Below are 20,290 nucleotides of genomic sequence, written 5' to 3' on the forward strand. Positions count from 1 at the left end.
ACAATGATATCTTGCCTCCTTGGTGCCAGAATGAAGGTACTGTAAAGTACTCTGAGGGGAGAAATCATGGCCCAGGTCAGAGCCATGTCTGCAGGAATTTGAAGGCCATATCAGTATTAGTGTTGCAGGTAGAAAGGATTGAAGGAGAAAGTGAGGACTGCAGATGCTGGAGATCAGAGCTGAAAATGTGTTGCTCGAAAAACGCAGCAGGTCAGGCAGCATCCAAAGAGCAGGAGAATCGACGTTTCGGGCATGAGCCCTTCTTCAAGAATGAGGAAAGTGTGCCAAGCAGGCTAAGATAAAAGGTAGGGAGGATGGACTTGGGGGAAGGCCGTTGGAAATGCGATAGGTGGAAGGAGGTTAAGATGAGGGTGATAGGCCGGAGTGGGGTTGGGGGCGGAGAGGTCAGGAAGAAGATTGCAGGTTAGGAAGGTGGTGCTGAGTTTGAGAGTTGGGACTGAGACAAGGTGGGGGAAGGGGAAATGAGGAAACTGGAGAAATCTGAGTTCATCCCTTGTGGTTGGAGGGTTCCTAGGCGGAAGATGAGGCGCTCTTCCTCCAGCCGTCGTGTTGCTATGGTCTGGCGATGGAGGAGTCCAAGGACCTGCATGTCCTTGGTGGAGTGGGAGTTGAAGTGTTGAGCCACGGAGTGGTTGAGTTGGTTGGTCCGGGTGCCCCAGAGGTGTTCTCTGAAACGTTCCGCAAGTAGGCGGCCTGTTTCCCCAATATAGAGGAGGCCACATCGGGTGCAGCGGATGCAGTAAATGATGTGTGTGGAGGTGCAGGTGAATTTGTGGCGGAAATGGAAGGATCCCTTGGGGCCTTGGAGGGAAGTAAAGGGGGAGGTGTGGGCGCAAGTTTTGCATTTCTTGCGGTTGCAGGGAAAGGTGCCGGGAGTTGAGGTTGGGTTGGTGGGGGGTGTGGACCTGACAAGGGAGTCATGGAGGGAGTGGTCTTTTTGGAACCCTGATAGGGGAGGGGAGGGAAATATATCCCTGGTGGTGGGGTCCGTTTGGAGGTGGCGGAAATGACAACAGATGATACGATGTATATGGAGGTTAGTGGGGAGGTAGGTGAGGACCAGTGGGGTTCTGTCCTGGTGGCGATTGTAGGGATGGGGCTTAACGGTGTAGGAGTGGGAAGTGGAGGAGATGCGGTGGAGAGCATCGTCGATCACGTCTGGGGGGAAATTGCGGTCTTTGAAGAAGGAGGCCATCTGGGTTGTTCGGTATTGGAACTGGTCCTCCTGGGAGCAGATGCGGCGGACACGAAGGAATTGGGAATACGGGATGGCATTTTTACAGGGGGCAGGGTGGGAGGAGGTGTCGTCTAGGTAGCTGTAGGATTCGGTCGGTTTATAGTAAATGTCCGTGTTGATTCAGTCGCCCGAGATAGAAATGGAGAGGTCGAGGAAGGGGAGGGAGGAGTCTGAGACAGTCCAGGTAAATTTGAGGTCGGGGTGGAAGGTGTTGGTAAAGTGGATGAACTGTTCAACCTTCTCGTGGGAGCACGAGGCTTGCAAGTATATTTCTGGAAGGTAGCAACAAATCTAGTAAACAGGATCTCAAAGGTAAAATCCCCCCACTCATTCCGGTACTGTGTAGAAAGTCAGAGGAAGTGAATGCATGGCTGACTGAATGAATGGTGCAGGAGGGAACCTTTTAGATCCCTTGGACAGTGGGGTCAGTTTTGAAGGAGATAAGACCCATGTACATTGGATGGGTCACACCTGCATGAACCAGTATTGTTGTGGGGAAAACTGCTTTCCCACTTATGCTCCACAGGCATGCACTTATACTCAACCCAGCATTAAACGTTGGCCCGGTCTGACTCTTCCCGTTTGCAGATTCAAAGTGTCTCTTACCCTGGCTCCTGTTCATAGCCTTTGACCAGAGCACCAGGAATAGGAGACCTTGCTTGCAGTGACAATTGTTGTGGGAAAAATCACCAGTTTTGGAGTCAGAATCAGGATTCAATGACAGAGTTTATTGTACAAAGAAACCGGAGCTCCAGGGAGAGAGAGAGAGAGAGATGTCCGGCAGCACGGCTGTCAGCTGCAAGCCTGCTCTTACCCTTGGAGCACATGTCATGATATTTTATACATTTCATGGCATAATGGTCCAAATATTGAGTCTTTGTTTATATAGCATGGTTTATATAGCATGGGCAGTAGACGTTACTGATGTGTATTTTCTCCCCCACCCGCCTTAAACTAATTATCTATGTTCTGTGTCTATTGTCCTGGTATTCTGTTGGCCTCAGGCTGTATCTGTGTGTGCTTTGCTGCACTTTTCCATGTAATGCTCAGCGGCCATCTTGTGTGCTCAGTGACCAACTTATGGCTCAGCAGCCATCTTGTGTCTCTGTGCCCCATGTCAGCATGCCCCATGACAACTCCCACTTCAGTATCAATTCCATTCTGGGTGACTCACAAGTTCTATTGGGGAGGGTTTAAGCTAATTCGGCAGAGGAACCTGAAGAAGGACGGATAAACAAGATGCACGAAGAAGAGCAAGGAGCAGATTAACACTGCATTAAAAAGTAGCAAAATCACCATATTCTTCCCAGGCTATAGTTTTACCTCTCATTTGAGAAAGACAACTGGTGATGGTTTAACCTGAGGGTCACCATGCCTCAGGCGAAGGGAGAAGTTGAGAAGGAGAGTCCTTCATGGTAACCTCAGCTGGTACTGAAATTGAACCCACTGTTGGAATCAGCTGCATTGCAAATTGACTGTCCAGCCCACTGAGCTAACCAACAATAGTAAGATGGAATTAAATAAAGTAATTTAGACTCAAAACATTAGCTTGCTTTCTCTCCAAGGATGCTATCTGATCCGTTGTGATTTCCAGCATTTTTTTGTTTTCAAATAAAGAATAATTGCACTAAGGCCAACATTTGGCTTACAATCCAGAGACATATGTGCAAAAGATATGGACATAATGAATTTCAGGTGTATACAGGCACAGGGGAAGATAATGTCATGACAATAATGGAGATCTGGCTCATAAAAGGGCAGCAGGTTCCTGGATGCAATGCTTTCAAGATAGTGGGGAAAGGGAAGAAATAATGGAGGAGAATGTACTGGAGAGAGAGGATATCCTGAAGAGGTCAAGGACAGAACCTGCTCAAGTAGAACCAAAAACAAAATAGGTACCATTGCATTACTGGAACACTTTATAGGCCACCAACTAGTGAGAAAGATAAAGAAGAGCAAATTTATGGAAATTACACAGAAGTAGGAAAACTATGGAGCTCATGCTAATAGGAGTTCTAAACCGAAAGATTAACTCTGTTACCCTTTCCACAGATATTGCCTAACTTGCTGAGTACTTCCAGCAGTTGCTGTTTTAATTTCAGATTTCCAGGATCTACAATGTCTTACTCTTGTACTAAATTGGAATGAAGATTGGTAGACAAATCTGTAATAGGCTACCTTGAAAGAAAACATTGTTTTGTTCCTGCCAAGGTACATTTTCAAGAAAGATAAAGCTAGGAAAGCTCCCTTGATAAAGAAGGAGTTAGGAGTAATGTGAATCAGAAAAAGGTAGCATACAACAGATTGAGAGATTGCCAAAGGCATAGGGTATAGACTGGACAAGTCTGTAGAGATCTGATAGAAGGCAGTGATTGATGAATTTTGAGTAAAGTAACAGTGATTGGTGGAGATTGACAAGGTCAGAATGATGTATGGATGGAAGAAGTTGCGGCCTGAGAGTTTTGGAAGAGTTTTAATTTAGCAAAGTGGTGCTTAGAGGGATTGCAAGCATACTTTTGGATTTCTCTGTCTTTCCCTTCACACCACTTGTCTTTCTGTTTTAGATTTGTCTTTGGACATCACCATTAAGCTACCAGAATGCAGTCTGTTGTTTTGTAACCTTGGTTTGTCCTGCGAAGCACTGAGAGGCTGCTTGCAATTGTTCTAGGAAATCATATCTTCAGTATTGTTTTGTCGAAGCAGCCCTGGCAAAGTTGTTGCTCCGATCCAATGGCCTGGACGTGGCTGTCAAATACGGCCAGCTTTATTCAATTCCAGTTTTCCGAAATTGAGATGAAAATTTGCCAGCTTGATTGTGAGCTGCTTTAGGAACTCCTCTTCTAGGTCGAGCTGCTTTTGGACTGAGACATTGATTCTCCTTTTTTTGGACTAGGCGTATTTCCATCACCAATTGAGTAAGTCATTGATCTACCCAGCAAGCATCAGTATCTTACATGGATCGAGTGATAGGCATCATTCTGATCTTTGATTCAAACAGTTACCTAATCCAGGGGTGCCAGTCCTTTCCAGATTCCACTACCTCGTGTAATGACCTGCTTGATTTGCTCAAACATCCGTGATTGAGTATAAGCCTGTTCAGTCACATGAAGACCCATGGCAGTAACTCACAACCCTGAGGAGGCATCATCCTCAAATTGAAGGTCAGCCACAATGGCTCAGGAAGCTAATGAAGGAAAGAGTATTGGAAGATTTGATTCATAATTCAAGAGTTGAGAGAAGTGAACACATGGGTTATATTGTGGAAGTGGAAGTAATTAAGATAACATTTCAATTAAATGTATTGAAGCTATGTGAATACACTGAACAGATATTTAGTGTACTACTTCTAAATAAATAAAGACTTCCTTTTATTTTAAATTTTGCATGCCCTCAGGACATCCCTCATTGTCAGTGAACTGTTCTGATATATAGTCACTCTGTAGTACAGGTACTGGGTGTTTAGCATGCAAGAGATTTCTCTATCGGTGATAAAACACTACCATGACTACATAATCAATGAATGAATCAATGTTAGCCTCATGTTTCTGATTTTATCATATATTACAGTAGCATTGATTTATTTTATTCAAATAAGATTTTAAATTTAATACAATGTTTTTCAAAATCCTCTTTCTCATTTGTTTATTTCACGATTGCCAGAAATTCAACTCTGCTAAGCTACCAATTTCATAAATGCTGAAGCCACAAAAATAGGTTCAGATTTTCCAGAGTTTATAGTGAAAGGCAATCTTCAAAAAATACTTTTGCTGCTTCCAAATTCCTAACAGACGTATTTATGGCAATCTGCTTTGAATTTTAAACATTGTCCCCGAAAAGTTAGCTTCTCTCCGCGTAGAATGAGCACATTCCAGATAGATGCTCATTTCACAAAACTATTTGAATTTAGCAAAAAAAAGCTGTCCCATTCTCTTCTCCACTGTTCTTTGATTCCTGATACCAGAAAAGAAACGTTTACAGAGGTATCACAGTGTCTTCTGACCTTTTAGAAAGCCTTATCTTAGAGGAGGTCATGCAGATACATCAAACTCTAAGCACTGACCTCTGATTGCCATCTCATCACAGGACTTCATTCACCAGCTGTGCATTACCAACATCTTGCTTCGACTTGTCACACAGCCTGACAAATGAGGCAGGATATCTCCACTAGCAAAACCGTCTCCAATTAAAGAAAGAGTTTTTATCCTGAGACTGAGAATGAAGATGGCCGGAGGTGGGATAGCTTTATTTCAAACATGAAAATATATGTTACAATTTGACTATGAGTTCCATTGCTGAAGAATCGGAGAGTTTGGAACCAATAGAATAGCAAAAACTGTATGAAGAACTCCTGTTTTACAGCTGGAAGACAGGCAGAAAACATATCAATTTAACAGAAAGATGTTGGAAAGGTCTCACTCATAAATTTATGGAGACCCTTATTTGAGACATCTTGAATTCCTCTTTAATATACTCACGAGGAGTGAAATTGTATTTGGAAGAGCCTCTAAAAATTAATTATCATTGACCATGGCCTTAGAATCCCTACAGTATAGAAAGAAGATATTAGGACCATCAAGTCCACACTGACCCTCTGAAGAGCATCCCACCCCAACACCAACCTGCCATCCTATCCTTGTTACCCCATATTGCTAATCCACTTAGCCTGCACATTCTGGACACCATAGGGCAATTTAGCATGGCCAATCCACCTACTCTACACATCTGTAGGCTGTGGGAGGAAAGTGGAGCACCGCGTGGAAACCCATGCAGATACAGGGAAAACATGCAAACTCCCCGCAGCTTTGTCAAATCAAAGTTTTTCAGTTGTTTTCAAATAAAGGTAAGCAAATGTGCCTTTTTCAACTTGCACTCTTGGTGTAGTAGAAGGAGCAGTGTGTTCCCTGACTCTGCAATCCAGGCAATGGCTCCCAAATTATCCAATGCGATCCTGATCTGGAAGTTATCTAAGAGCTGCTGAACGTTCTCTGTGACCAGGAATGAAACAGCTTATCCATTGAATTGCTATTAGGAATAGTTAATACACATCAGAGATACTATATCTCCTCCGTAGTGGTTTAGCTTTGCAAACCTTCTTCAGTTTACGTTGTCAATCATGCCTCACAAAATATAGCCCTTTGCTTTTTCACATATAGGACCTGGTTTTGAATCATTGAAATCTCCATGGAGAAATTGTAAACCAAAATAATCAAATTTACAGAATGATGCGCAAAGAAGAATTTACCAATAAGGTTATACTTTCTGTCATTTTTATTTTAAGACAAATCAGAGTAATGAAAATTAAACATGAATTAATAGACATTTGATAGTTAAAACATAAAAGTAGATTCCACTATAAAAAGCCAATACAACAAAGATACATCTTACATGGCCTGTAGCGTTCCTAACACTCACCACTCAAACATGAGACCTAATACTGACTTAGGTGCATAATATGCTGCTCTTGATTCACATGGGGTAGGTCAGGAGCCCTAACCAATAACAGCTCTACCTGTGAATTTCATAGCTATGATTATTATCAACTTCTCTAAAAACTCTCTTAACATTCTTGATGGAGTAGCTTTCCAGAGTTTCTTTTCAATTGACCAGCTAATAACACCCACTAAGTACATGGTTTGCCCACTTTTGGGAAAACACCCAGCTTTTCACACATATTTCCAGCCTTTAGATCTTTTTAATCAGCTCACCCACTGCCTCCAAGAACTCTTGACTCATTCTTTGCCAAACAGTAAAACTGAAACCTTCCTGAGAGTGATTTGTTTCTTTTCTTCCAGTCTAATTCTACTTCATAGTTATGCCTACATCTAATGTGCTGACCACCTTCCTCCTACACTCTGCTGCTTGTAGCTCTTCTTTTATGGTTCTGCAGCTCTCCTTTGTGTCTGCCAGCCGGACAACTTCTGGTCTTAATTTCCTTCCTTTTGTCACAGCTTCCAGGTCAAGGGTCACCAGGTCATGTGAACCAGCATTTCATATCATGCAAGAAAGATACAATTGATCCTTTCACAATTCTTGGAAACTCTTAAACATCCTTTTCAAACATTCTTAAAACAATTACAGATAGCACAAATATTCTAAACAAATCAAACATTTTCCCCACTGTACTACATCCAGGTCCAAAGTAATCAAATGAAGCAAGATCTCAGGTAAACATTTCCTCACTCTGACAACTGCAACAATTCTAAGGGAAACTGATTTAGCCAAGTTCAAGTATGTTTCTATAATAGCTGCAGAATGGATAATTTAGTTCCAACTTTGCAACCCCAGTCAGAATGGAAAATGGAACTAACGTCAAGGAATCACTAATTTATTGCAGTCAATAGAGAATGGGAGAAAGGTTTAAAGATTTTATTTTAATAAATGGGATTGATGGAACATGAAATGTTTTTTGCAAAGCAGCATCTGAGGAAGAAACCTATGGCAACAATCAAGTTACAAGCAGTGCACAAACATCACACCTTTATCAATACATCATAGCATTATTTCAGTTTCTTCATCAGAATTATTTTTCAACTGAGCTCACGTTAGCATTGTGATAGTGAAATCTCATCATTGATGAAAACAATCTGCTTGCAATATTCACCTGAGAAAGAAATCAACAGTATAGTGGAACACTGAAAGATGTGAGGTAGTTTGGCGGAGCAGTCAATTGGTGCTTCATTGCAGAATGCTGGTATGGTCTTCAATTTCACATATTGTCAACCTCCTTCAGGTTGTCAAGTGTGCCACAATTAAATGTCATGGGCTTTTCCTACAGTGAGACATTGTTCCTTGATTCCATTTTTGCTACTCACTTGTAACTCACAACAGGATCAAGAGCTACAGAGACTAAACGGGGATAAAGATGCTGATGCAATATTTTTATTAGTTAGAGGTGAATCTATTAGAAGACCTAGATTAGTCAAACATAGCCACATATTTAATCTTACCCCCGCCTTGGAAAATGTTCTTTAGGAAGGAATACATATAAAATTACTGAATGAAAACACATTGTGGCTATATGTGAAGATCAACATTTTTTCCTACTGACCTTAATTTGAGGCAATGCCATGTAAAATGCAAGATACGCTAATATCAGTGCGTTACTGCAAGCATAACATAGAAGCAGACATCACACACTACCAAAACTAATCCTAGACTATATTTGTGCTTCTGAATAAAATAAGATACAGTATTTACTTTGGATTAGGCCCAATGAACTATTATTGGAATTTTAGAAGTCTGCAAAATGTAATCAAAGTTCAATGTGCATAGACAGTTTGTCTGCAACAGCATGTGCAACTCTAATAGACTGGAGAAGTTCTAAAGTCATTCTCAACAGCGCAAAAATATTATTCACTTACTCCTCTGAAAAGGAGTCTGTTCAAAGGGCTGCCACCAGTTTGGGGGTCTGGATAAAAAATGTTTTGTCCTTTAATTTGTTGTGAGGTCAATGACCTCAACACCAGCTCAGTAGGAACCCAGGAGACAAGCTGCTGTCCTGGTGATCAGACCTAGTGGCTTGTACAATCAGTAACACAGTTTGAAGCTAATCCTTTCACTATTATGTGCTGGATGCATACTAAAGCAAAGCTGCATCCTTAACACTTCTATTAACATCAGCACTTATTATAAACAATGAGAAATGGACGTCAAGACTTTCATCTCAGTAGAAAGACACTGTAATCATTTTTCTTCCAAAATAATGCCTGCCCCACATAATACAGCAGCTGCTCTAATTTGTGTGTGGACCTACATTAGCAACAAACAACAAACTATTGTGTTGTACGAGGATTCCAAAACGTTCCAGTGTAAAAGTCTCACTGAATAAAAGCTGTGAATGAATTGACTCAACAATGCTGCTCAAGATCTAACAGATTCCTTTCAAGTATTCAGATGAAAACATTTGCTTCGGGATGAAAAGGATTAATGTAAATACAGCACTTAGCAATCTTAAAAAGTCACTGACATACCTAAGCAAACTACTAAATACATCCACTTGCACAACTAATTCATTAAAACTTTAATACCATACACAAACAATGAATTAATTGGGTTAGACAAAAGCCTATATCCAAGGTGTGTAAATAGATTAAATAATCAATCAATCTGAGATTTCACATAGGAATATGCAATTTCCGATTGCTCTGCTAAGGTGTAATATGATATCTAGGCCAACATTTATCAGAGCCAACAAGAGTCCAACTGCCAGGGTGAAAAGTTCTGGCTAAGCCTACTTCAACTGCAATGGGACTTGGGCAGTCGTTTACTATGCCAGCATGATGAGAATACAACTGTGGCATTGCACCTAAAAAACCATGTGTGTGGATTCTGGTGGCACTAGGGCCAGTCAGGCAGGCTCGGATATGGGATGGGGGGAGTAATGGGGAGGTGGAGAGTGGACATTGCCACCTGCAAGTGGTGCCATTGCTGCAAGAGCCGCCATTTTGTGTGGGAAACCCCTCCATAACTGTGGAGTGTCTGGGAAGGAGGCCTCTCATTCCAGATCCTGCTGGGAGACCACGAGGGTTCACTTGGTTATCTCTGCTCAGGGTGACAGGTTCAACCCAACATGCTCCCCCCTTCCCCACTGCTGGTAAAATGGATTCCTGGTGAGCAGTTGATCTGCTTGCTCGCTCACCTCTCACAAAATTACTTGGCAGTGAGAAGATGTAAGTTATCCCATCTCCACCTTGATATTTTGCCAGTCCTCCCATCTCCCAGACCTAATTTTTGCAGCTTCTGTCAAATATGGAATGTGTCACCGTTTTGTTTCTGCTTACTCTATTTCAACTACAAAATAAGTAACTTTGTTTTATCCCAGCCTTGAAACAACTTAAAATCCCCTTTGTCTTTTGCACTGGGCCCCAGGCTTCCTCAAAAACTGTAAAATGAAACATTTTCCAAACCCTTAACTTGAAGCATTAACTCTGTTTCTTTCTCCACAGATGCTGCCAGACATGCTGAGTTTTTCCAGGATGCTCTGTGCTTGTTTCAGGTTTCTAGCTTCTGTGTATTTTGACTTTAATTCCTTATATCAATTTTCCATCTTTTGTTTACCACACTTCCTTCCAGGTTTCAGGGAGTATGAAAAGAAAAGTCAGGGTAACTGAACACTGAGGTGTGCTTTGAAAGTAGAACCAATAATGATAATTCTGCTTTCCAAACTGACTTCAATCAGTTACTGTTCAGGTCTTTCTGCACTTGTGGTTTCCACTTCACTGGTGCAGTATTCCTTTTCCTAATGTATTTGTAAACTCATGTCACAAATAAGAAGGCTGAATATTGCAAGTGATTGGCATGCCAGGGATGGAATGCAAAAGGGTGTTAAGGTAAGGGATGGCAAGGATTGTCAAAGGGGCTTTGGAACAAGTCAAAAGAGATAATGGAAGGGGTGGGGAGGCAGATTGAGTGTGATGTGAAAACGTAGCGAATGGGATGGGATGGGGACAAGAAAGCATGTCACAATGAATCAAAGGCATCCCAGTATTTCTTGAACGCAACAAGAAACATTTAAATTACAATCTTTAAAATAAACATGTTTTGCTCCATAGCTTTATGCTCTCCAGTCTATATATTAGGAAGAACTGCTCATATAATTAATGAGTAAATTGGGGATGATTTTTATTACAGCATTTACTTCCAATCCCTGTGATGAAATGACACAGGTGGGGGGCGAGAGAGTAGCATGTCCATCTGAAGTAGGCAGGAACCAATGTACAATTGGAGAGGGTGCGCACTTGCCAGTCTCATAGATATTTTCTATTTGCCTTCCCTGTCTCTTTAGGGCCCCAGTGCTAGTTCAGCTAGTGAAGAAGATGTTAGCTTTCTAACTTTCTAGCACTGGCATCTCATCAAATGTATTTAACTGGTAGAGGATTGTATTGATTCTATTGGTCTCCTGCTTGATGGAATTAAATGCATAAAAATGATTCCATTATCTCAAGAAAGCTCTACAAATTGATATTGTTTGAAACCCTAAAGATTAGTACCTTATGTCTGTTCTTGTCTTTTGATCCTTAGAATGAGATTAAATTCCATAAAGCTTTCCTCAGGTTAATTGAATAAGTGCACCAAATTATCTTGAGTTACACTTTCCCACTTGTTCAGAAAATGTTTCTTTCTCTCATAAGGAAATGTTGATAATAGATAGGTACAACTGAGACAATCATGTATTGTCATGGTTACTATAATTTAGAAAGAGGTTGTGTGAAAGAACATTCATTTCACGCGTTAGAGAAAAAAAACTATGTTCTTCATTATGTGCTTGAAGATAAACCAGACTGCAAAATCACTATTTAAAGAGTTAAAAATTCAATATTGTAACAAGTCATATGACAATCAACTGGATTAAGAAATTCCACAGCATAAAGGGCTCGAGTCCTGTTCCCTTTCTCCTCACCACAGGAAGGATCTTAGGGCAGAGCAGAGGCTAATCAGCTCAGCAGGATACAGGACAGTGCCGTGACAGCTCAAGAACAAGCTGGAAAAATTCCTTCTCAGTATTTGTCTACACATGATGTATCCATTTCTGTTGAATGCCAGTATACAAGTAAAATGAAAAGGTTTGAATCTTTAAGAAATATTATCATTCCTCAAAGAATCCTTCAGATGGCTATCCATTCATCTCTAGGCTGCAAATCTTTTTGTTTGCTTAGTCAACCATGAACCTTCCTCTCACCAATATTTCAAGAAGATTTATTATTTCAGGAGAGCTTAAAAAAAAGAAAATCAGGTCGTCATACCTGTGATCAAAGGATCCGAAGACTTTTGGCAAAATTTTCAAGAAACTGCCGTGCAGTCACTAACTGAGACAGCAACAATTTCCCTGTCCCTCTAAGGACATAACCACTCTGTTCACTCTCTTGTTATCCCCACCAAGTTCCCAGTGTCCTTCCAAAAAATAAATATTTTGTGTTCTTACTAAAATGCTCAGGGGGATAAGTTGAATAGCAACCAAAAACCAGCAACTGGAGTTAATGACACATTATTAGCTAACTTCAATTCACGCAAACTTTGCTGTTTTGCTGAGCAGCATTGTAAGTGCTCATAAGATATAAAACTAACTTGCACAATTTAAGGCTAATATGCATTATTCAAAAGGGAGGTGGAGCAAGTCCTTGTATAAGTTGCTTGTGAACCGCAAAATGGCTGAAAGATGATACAATGCAGGAGTGAGCACGGTCCAAGGATGGAGCAGGAAAAAAGTGCTGTATCCACAAGGAATCAGGATGCCCTCGAAATAATACTTGGAGCCAAATTTCTTGAAAAACTACTGGACTCTGCCAATCAGCAAAATTATTCACCAGCCAGTGGTTATTTCAGAGGTTGCCTTCTAATTGGACATTTCTGAGCTTACCATCCAAATAGGGAAAGTGGGCTTGAGCAGAAACTGTTGACCAATCAGAGGGCCAGTAGCCCTGGATCCTTCAAAGTGCCCTTGGGAGGAGTGGTGACAGCTGAGGAAAATAGAAGATCATAAGTTCACTTCAAATAGAGATGTTCTTGGAGCTGTCAGTTAAGTATTTAGGAGACCTCTCCAATTGGAATGTAAATTACTCCAGCAGTGAGTTTTGGATGATCTATCCTCTTTGAAGGAAGGATTCTCTGCCTTAATGGACTGTCTAATGACTGCAGAAAGGATGCCTCTCCTTTCAGCTGGCAGTCTCTACATGGAGAGACTGAGGGTATATTCCATCGCCAGCACAGACCCAGTGGCTGTGACTAATTGTCTCTCATATGGGTCTTTACACTTCATTTGTCTCTGCCTCTGTTTGTTAGATGTTCATTTGCAACTGGGAAGTTCTGGGAATGTGTCAAAGATATCCCAAGGCAAATTCCTGCTATTTGCCACCCTCAGCTGCCCCCCACATCTCTGGGTTGGGAAGATTCAGCCCTTACTTGTTATGGTGGCAGGAATGAAGCACTTGGATGCAGTGTCACAAGAAGCTTCAGTGAGTTCACATGAATGAATAAGATTGATGAATCTTATTTGCCATCTTGAGAAGGCAAATCCTATCAACTGCCCGACTGGGCTCACACTCAGCACAATAGATCACACCCCATCAATCACTGACCAACAATCTTGACCGTAATGAGTAGTAGTGAACATTCAGAACTGCATTATAAACTCACACGCTTGGTGCAACAGCAGGTCGCAGGTCTCACATCTCACATACACTGTCAGCTGGTCAACCATGACAGCCATATCACCCAAATACACTCACTCCCTTGCAAACAAACTGACATAGGCTTGGAGACAGCAGGATCTAACAAAAAGGGAGCTAGTACATCCAAATGTCTTAATTTCAAAAGAGGAAATTGAAGAGGCCATTGTTGTGGCTATGGTCAATAGTGGGGTGAATATCTTAAAGGATTTTGACATCATCATTCACATACCCCATTTGCCCCACACTCAGTTATGATTTCAACGTGCAAACGTTGAGACCATTCATCTCATACTTACTCTACCAGCCATCCCTCTCCACACTATTATTCCTGTGCCTTTCTTCTTTGAAATATCTGAGAATTTCAACCTGGTCAGGCAGTGAGGAAGAACAAGAAGCCACAATGATGCACCATCATTTAAATTCACCCTCACAGCCATCAGCTCAGATACTGGCATTGTGAGTAATTTGGAAGATAGACTTGATGCAGGAACTGCACATGTTGAGATCATGGGCATTAGTGATCTGGAGCCAGGAGAGGGGTCAAGGAAAGCACAAGTGCCATTCATCAGAGGAGAATCAGAGAATTTGGGTTGCATTTCTTGATATCACAATTGGATGAGTGATTCATAGTTGGCTCAGCCTACATATTGCTCCAAAACTATTCTGTATATTTCTACAATGTTTCTAAGGTGGGTGACTTCTTCTAATGGTTCTCTCAATGTTTCCTTCTGGAGTCAGGACCACTTGATAGGTTTTAGTACCACAGATACTGATGACTCTGGTTAAGTGTCAATTTTTCCTGTGCAAATTGGAATGCTGAGTGGCAGTTTAACCACCAAGATTGTTCCAACTCATTCCAATCCTGTCTCATGCCCATTTCTGATGGAATCCCTAAGGAGAGGTCCACAGCAGTAAACTTGGATTGGTCAGGTTATGTCTGATCTGAACTGGTCTGGTTTACACAAGATATTCCATGCAAGCTAGTGAACTGCTTTTGATTTTGTTCCTTTATACATTAAAAGCTATACCATTATGTACTAATGTGGTGTGCCATCAGGCCAGTGTAGCTTTTAAAATCAGAAATGCCTATTATGCAGGAGGAGAAACACAAAAGTGAATTACATTTTTAAAACCTTAACTGAAAAAAAACCACGAATAACAAATATATTCAGTATTTTATACTATACATTAGGGAATCACTCAATTGTGTTTTGGCAGGGTGAAAGCTGAAGCATCACAATAATTCTACAATGCCCACAGAACTTCAACCATTGATTTGAAAGAGAAACACATTGACACACAGAGAGAGTAGACTAAGCAGTGGAGACTTGGGATGGATGCTCAGTTTTAAATGTACTGTCATTTTTCTTAGAAATTGACAGCATTGACACTATGATAGTATAATGTTATTATCTTTCATTCTCAGAGTTATGATGCACTCTTAACATGAAATTGTGGCACAATTAAATAAGATGAGATACTTGTTTATCTACCTTGTAATTATCTATTAGATTTGATGGTCCATGGCAAATAAGTAAACACGTGTTGTTGTAATAAGGAAATATTGTTTGTTTACTGAGTGGACCATTAAGTCAACTTGATCTTTGCCATTAATTGCAATGTTTTTATTTGGCAGTACATCTTTCTATTTGCTTGTGGTACTGTGTGTGACAAATAAACATTATGTAAGTTAATTACATAGAGTTATTACCAACCTGTATTAATCTGACCATTAATGAACACCATTTATGACACCAAAATACAAACTTCTTTCTTTGAGCTAAGCATGTTTCTTTTAAGGAATGAAACTACTGAACCAAACAAAATACAAAGCTAGACATTAAGTAAACCTGAATCTTTTGTCGCCATTATCAGAATGCTGTAAAATTGACTACTTTTATTGTGATAAAAAAGCAATCTTTTTGAAGTGCATTGCATCAGTAAAACTGTATTCTAGCTGAGTTGAATGGGACAAGCAGCATGATAATGACCTAAAGCATTAAAGTATGCTTGACTAGAAACTAAGAATTCTTCATTGTCACTTTGTAGTCACAGGGGTGTCCTTTACACACTGTGATTTTATTGCAGTTACTGAGCCAGAATGGCTTCAGACCAAAAGTCAAAATGCAGGCATGGAGCCACTTACAAGATGTAGTGTGAAAATCAAGTCTTACACCTGCACAGCCAAATGAAGGTGGATTGGAAAAGAGCCAAAGACAGCCTTATCTAACTAGAAAATGCCCAAAATATGTATTTCTAAAGCTAATCACCGGCGACTAATATAATTTTAATAAGTTGTCATATTATTTCAAAGTGGAATATTAATTCATAATTATGTTTTGCCGCATTTAGAATAAATAAAATGATCACACAAAATAATGAGAGGTAGAATTAATGGTTTTATTTACTCCTGTTTATCTTCCTTTGCTTCATGATATTAATGAATATAATTTGAAGAGGAAACTGAGAACTTATATGCTGAATGAAAAGTCTAAGAACAAATTGATACTTTTGGAGGAATCATACCCAAGTCAAAGTGACGTGAGGTATGGCGAGATTTGTAGCAAAATCAGACATGAGGTCCGTCAAGATCTAACACATTGTTGGGAGCATTTCACGCCATCTCTTTATGCTTTGTTGAACTCTGAAATGAGTTTCCCACTAAGCAGAAGCTAGTAGCTAAGTAAGGGGGATAACAGTCCTGATGAACAGTCACCGGACTCAAAACCCTGCTTTCTTCCAGTAGATGCTGCCAGACCTGCTGTTTTATTTTAATTAAGGGGGATTATAGTTTGTTAACACTGCTACTCACCTCATTAATATTCAGCTTCTAATCTTAACAAAATGGCCGGGTAAACTAGATGTCAAGAAATCTTGGCATGGAAGTCAGAACAGGTACCTGGAGACTTCAGCTCACAGATGGCTATGAACAGCACCACCCCAACAACCCCCGGATTTCTCAGCACCAAATAGCAGCTTAGGGTGCAAGCCATGGACCCAGCTGTATACACCCTCACTGGCATTGGACATCTGACTCCTCACAGCCGTCATGGAACCTCTACTATATACCAGAATTGAGGTGGCACAGGAATGAAGAAATTGTTTGTTATGCTTGCCTTTATTGGTCAATGCATTGAGTATAGGAGTAGGGACGTCATGTTGTGGCTGTGCAGGACATTAGTTAGGCCACTTTTGGAATATTGCTTTCAGTTCTGGTCTCCGTACTATAGGAAGGAAGTTGTAAAACTTGAAGGGGTTAAGAAAAGATATACAAGGATTTTGCTTGGTTGGAGGGTTTAAGCTAAAGGGGGAGGCTGAATAGGCTGAGGCTATTTTCCCTGGAGCATCGGAGTCTGAGGGGTGACCTTATAGAGGCTTATAAAATCATGAGGGGCATGAATAGGATAACCAAGGTCTTTTCTCCTGGGCAGGGGAGTCCAGAATTAGAGGGCATAGGTTTAAGGTGAGAGGGGAAAGGTAGCGTCCTAAGGGGCAACTTCTTTCACATAGAGAGTGGTGTGTGTATGGAATAAGTTGCCAGAGGAAGTGGTAGAGGTGGGTACAATTACAATATTTAAAAAGCACCTGGATAGGTGTACAAATAGGAAGGGTTTAGAGGAATATGAGCCAAATGCTGGGCAAATGGGGCTAGATTAATTTAAGATAGCTGGTTGGCGTGGACAAGTTGGTCTGTACATGCTGTACATCTCTATGACTCTATGACCTGCATTGAAAGGCTACAGCAAGGACACTTTGTAATCAGGGACAGATGCCCAACTGATGGATTGGACCAGGCTGCATCTCAGGGTGGCTCACTTGCTCTCTTAACACCTACCTGCATGGTCACAGCAACCAGGGTTTGTCCCCAGTTCTGAGTTCCATGTGGAGAATTCTCGATATCCAGGTTGTTCAGCTGTTAGATAGAAAGAGAAATACTAATGAAACAAGTTGCAGCATTCTTAAGGCACTTAATAAGCATTAATTCCCCCTCAATTAATTCATGCCCTTGCCTTGCCATGCCTATTAGTTTGTGCTTCAACCAGAGCTAACGGCAATCAGTACTGTCATATTTTCATGTTTTTTGTGCAGATACCCAGACAGGCTGCGGGTCATGCTTGGCAGTCAAACTCTGTTCAGGGAAATGTCTTGATGTGCTGCACAATGAGCATGTCAGTTTAACACCTATAGAATGTGCCAGCTGGCTGCATGTCAAAAACAATGCACATGTATGCAACTAATTGGCCATGGCAGAAAGTGGGTGGGGGTAGTCTTCAGTCCATTCAAGAGGAGGCCAGTATCGGTCACAGGATCACAGTGCAAACAATCAGAGGCTCAGTTCACATGGAGGCCATGGTCAGTTGACCACTTGGGATACTTACTGTCTCAGATATGTCTTACTGCAGTCCAGGGAGTGGGCAACAGGTTCTTCTGTGATGCCAGTAACAGCAAAGAGTGGAATTAGGTATCACCAGTTTCAGGCTTGCAAACACTGTAGTCAGGGATCTGTCAGATCAGTTGTTCACCAAAATCACCCTTAATTCTGGGGTAAATACAGTCCAGGGGGTCTGTCCTTCGATCATTACGGAGGATTCAAGGAGTGCCTGTAGGTGGAAAGGGGAGCTCACTGCCAAAGAAGGTGGGAGAGACAAACTTAGAAGGTAAAGCAAAAGCATTTATAAGTTCAAGGACAGTAATGGGTAATACTCAAGGTTAATGAAGAGGTATGTATGAACAGCATTAGAAGGCATGCTAGCTATGAAGAGGGTTTATTGACAGTGACCACCATTGTACCCTCCATAGGGGGTGCATAGAAGAATAGAAAGGGCATCATTGAGGTGTAATGTCAAGATTCAGGGGCACAGAGGATAGCTGAAAGTGATGTTCTCCATATGTGAGTGATGGATAGAAATGGGCAGTCAGGGTAGGGGAAGGTAAAAAGGGACAAAGAAGTTTTGGGGGGGATTATTGGTTTGAGGGGTAAAAATGCAGGATCCATGTCTCCTGCATGTTAGAACATTGAAGGGACAAATACATGAAGCTTGCACTTGCAAACTTCAGCTACATTCCATTTTCAAACTTTTCTTCATACATATGCATTGCATGCAGTGAACACACTTATCATCAAATGTTGGTCCAAAGGAGGGTTACACCATGCCATTGGTGCTAGTTAAATTACCATTGCTATCTCAGAAGTTAGCAGCAATAACTAAATTGGGGGTGAATGCTGGGCAAAAGTGCCCCACTACATGTGAAACTGTCAGGTGCACTGTGGGCCAAGGGGGGCATCTCTGCATTATGTGGCAAACATATATGCTAATGGTTTCTAATAAATGCAATGGAAAGTGGAATGGATGATGTAGGTCTGAGTTGGGAAGGGAGTCAGGGCACAGCAGGCACTCCCTTTTAGATACAATGTGTTGGGGACTCAGTTGGTGTAGCATCTTCACCAAGCTGGGTATATGCTGCAAACAGAATCAAGGTGAATCAGAGATTGGGGCTGTTAAAGATATGATTGTGCTGTTTAGAGCTGCCTCAGGGGTCCTCCAGTCCAATCCAGACAGTGTGTCACATCATCCTGGCATGCTGCGCTCTGCACAATTGGAGTAAGCAACAAGAGAATGCTGAGGAGCCAGAAGAAATGGGAAGAGGGAAAAACATTAGGAAAACCAGAGGAATGCCTCTTGAGCATCCCAGGCTTTAATTCTTCACCACTGGTTACCTTGCTTTCAGCCTTAAACTTTGGAATACACTTAATCCTGAAATTCTTCATCTCTCTAACTTGCTTTCATAATTTAAGATACACTATTAAACCTAGCACTTTGACCACGTTTATGCCCATTAGACCAAATACCTTCTTTAGTGGCTTAGTGTCATACCACGTTTTATAATATTCCTGTGAAGTATTTTGGGATATAAAATTTATATAGTACGTTATATGATAAAAGTTGTTCTTGGTTTAGGAACAGACACCGATCAGTACCATGGGGACTATAAAGCAGGAGAACAAGTCAATAGCTTCAGGAGAAACAAGGAGGAAAAATTGGAAACAAAAGAAAAAAGTGCAAGGATATTCTTTGGTTTAATGGAGAATAATTTCAAAAAGGTTGAGTAACTAAGGATATTTCCAAAGACCAATCAAATAAAGCAGGGACCAACCTATAAAAATAAATACATTTGATGAGTCTACCTTACTCTCATAACTTATTTTTCTTCCATGCTAAATATTTTTTCAATTTAACTTTTTGCTGCTTACTGTGAGCTCGTAATGGTTTTAAATGTAGGCCTAGTGTATAAAATTACTGAAGCAATATCAAGGGAAGGCTGTAATTTTCTCCCCTTAGAGTTATGTATATTGGCTTCCACTCTAAAATACTCTCAGGTTGTTACCTGTCAGTAATTCTTTCCACAAAGCAATGTAGAATCTACATTAACTTAATTTCAACGCAATCAGAACTAAACAGGAAGTGTAAACTCTATGCAAAATTGTCAGAAGTCTATTGAAATGATTGAATTAATCTGGTATCCCCTTAAAGACTACATAAACACCACAGTCTCTCATAGCAACAGACAAAAATAATCTCCTCACACAAAATGTGAACACAATTTGGAAAGAAATGGAGAAGAGGGAGCCATAAAAGTAGCTTTTGTTGAAGAGTGTTACGAGGTACAGGCAGCTTTGGCACATGTGTCTGCTGGGCTAAATTATCTGCTAACACAAATAATCACATTGCAGGGACCACACTGCTCTGGCGCCAGAGAAATGAGGGGGAGGACCAGTCATACTCTGCAATAGCAGGTGGCAACCCAACACTGGCCCACGCAGGATATGGAAGTGTGCTACAGAAAACATCAATGATCCCCTGTT

The sequence above is a fragment of the Chiloscyllium plagiosum genome, unplaced genomic scaffold (assembly GCF_037043375.1).
Source record: "Chiloscyllium plagiosum isolate Xiang-an unplaced genomic scaffold, Cpla_swu_hap1 HiC_scaffold_15, whole genome shotgun sequence".
NCBI lineage: Eukaryota > Metazoa > Chordata > Chondrichthyes > Orectolobiformes > Hemiscylliidae > Chiloscyllium > Chiloscyllium plagiosum.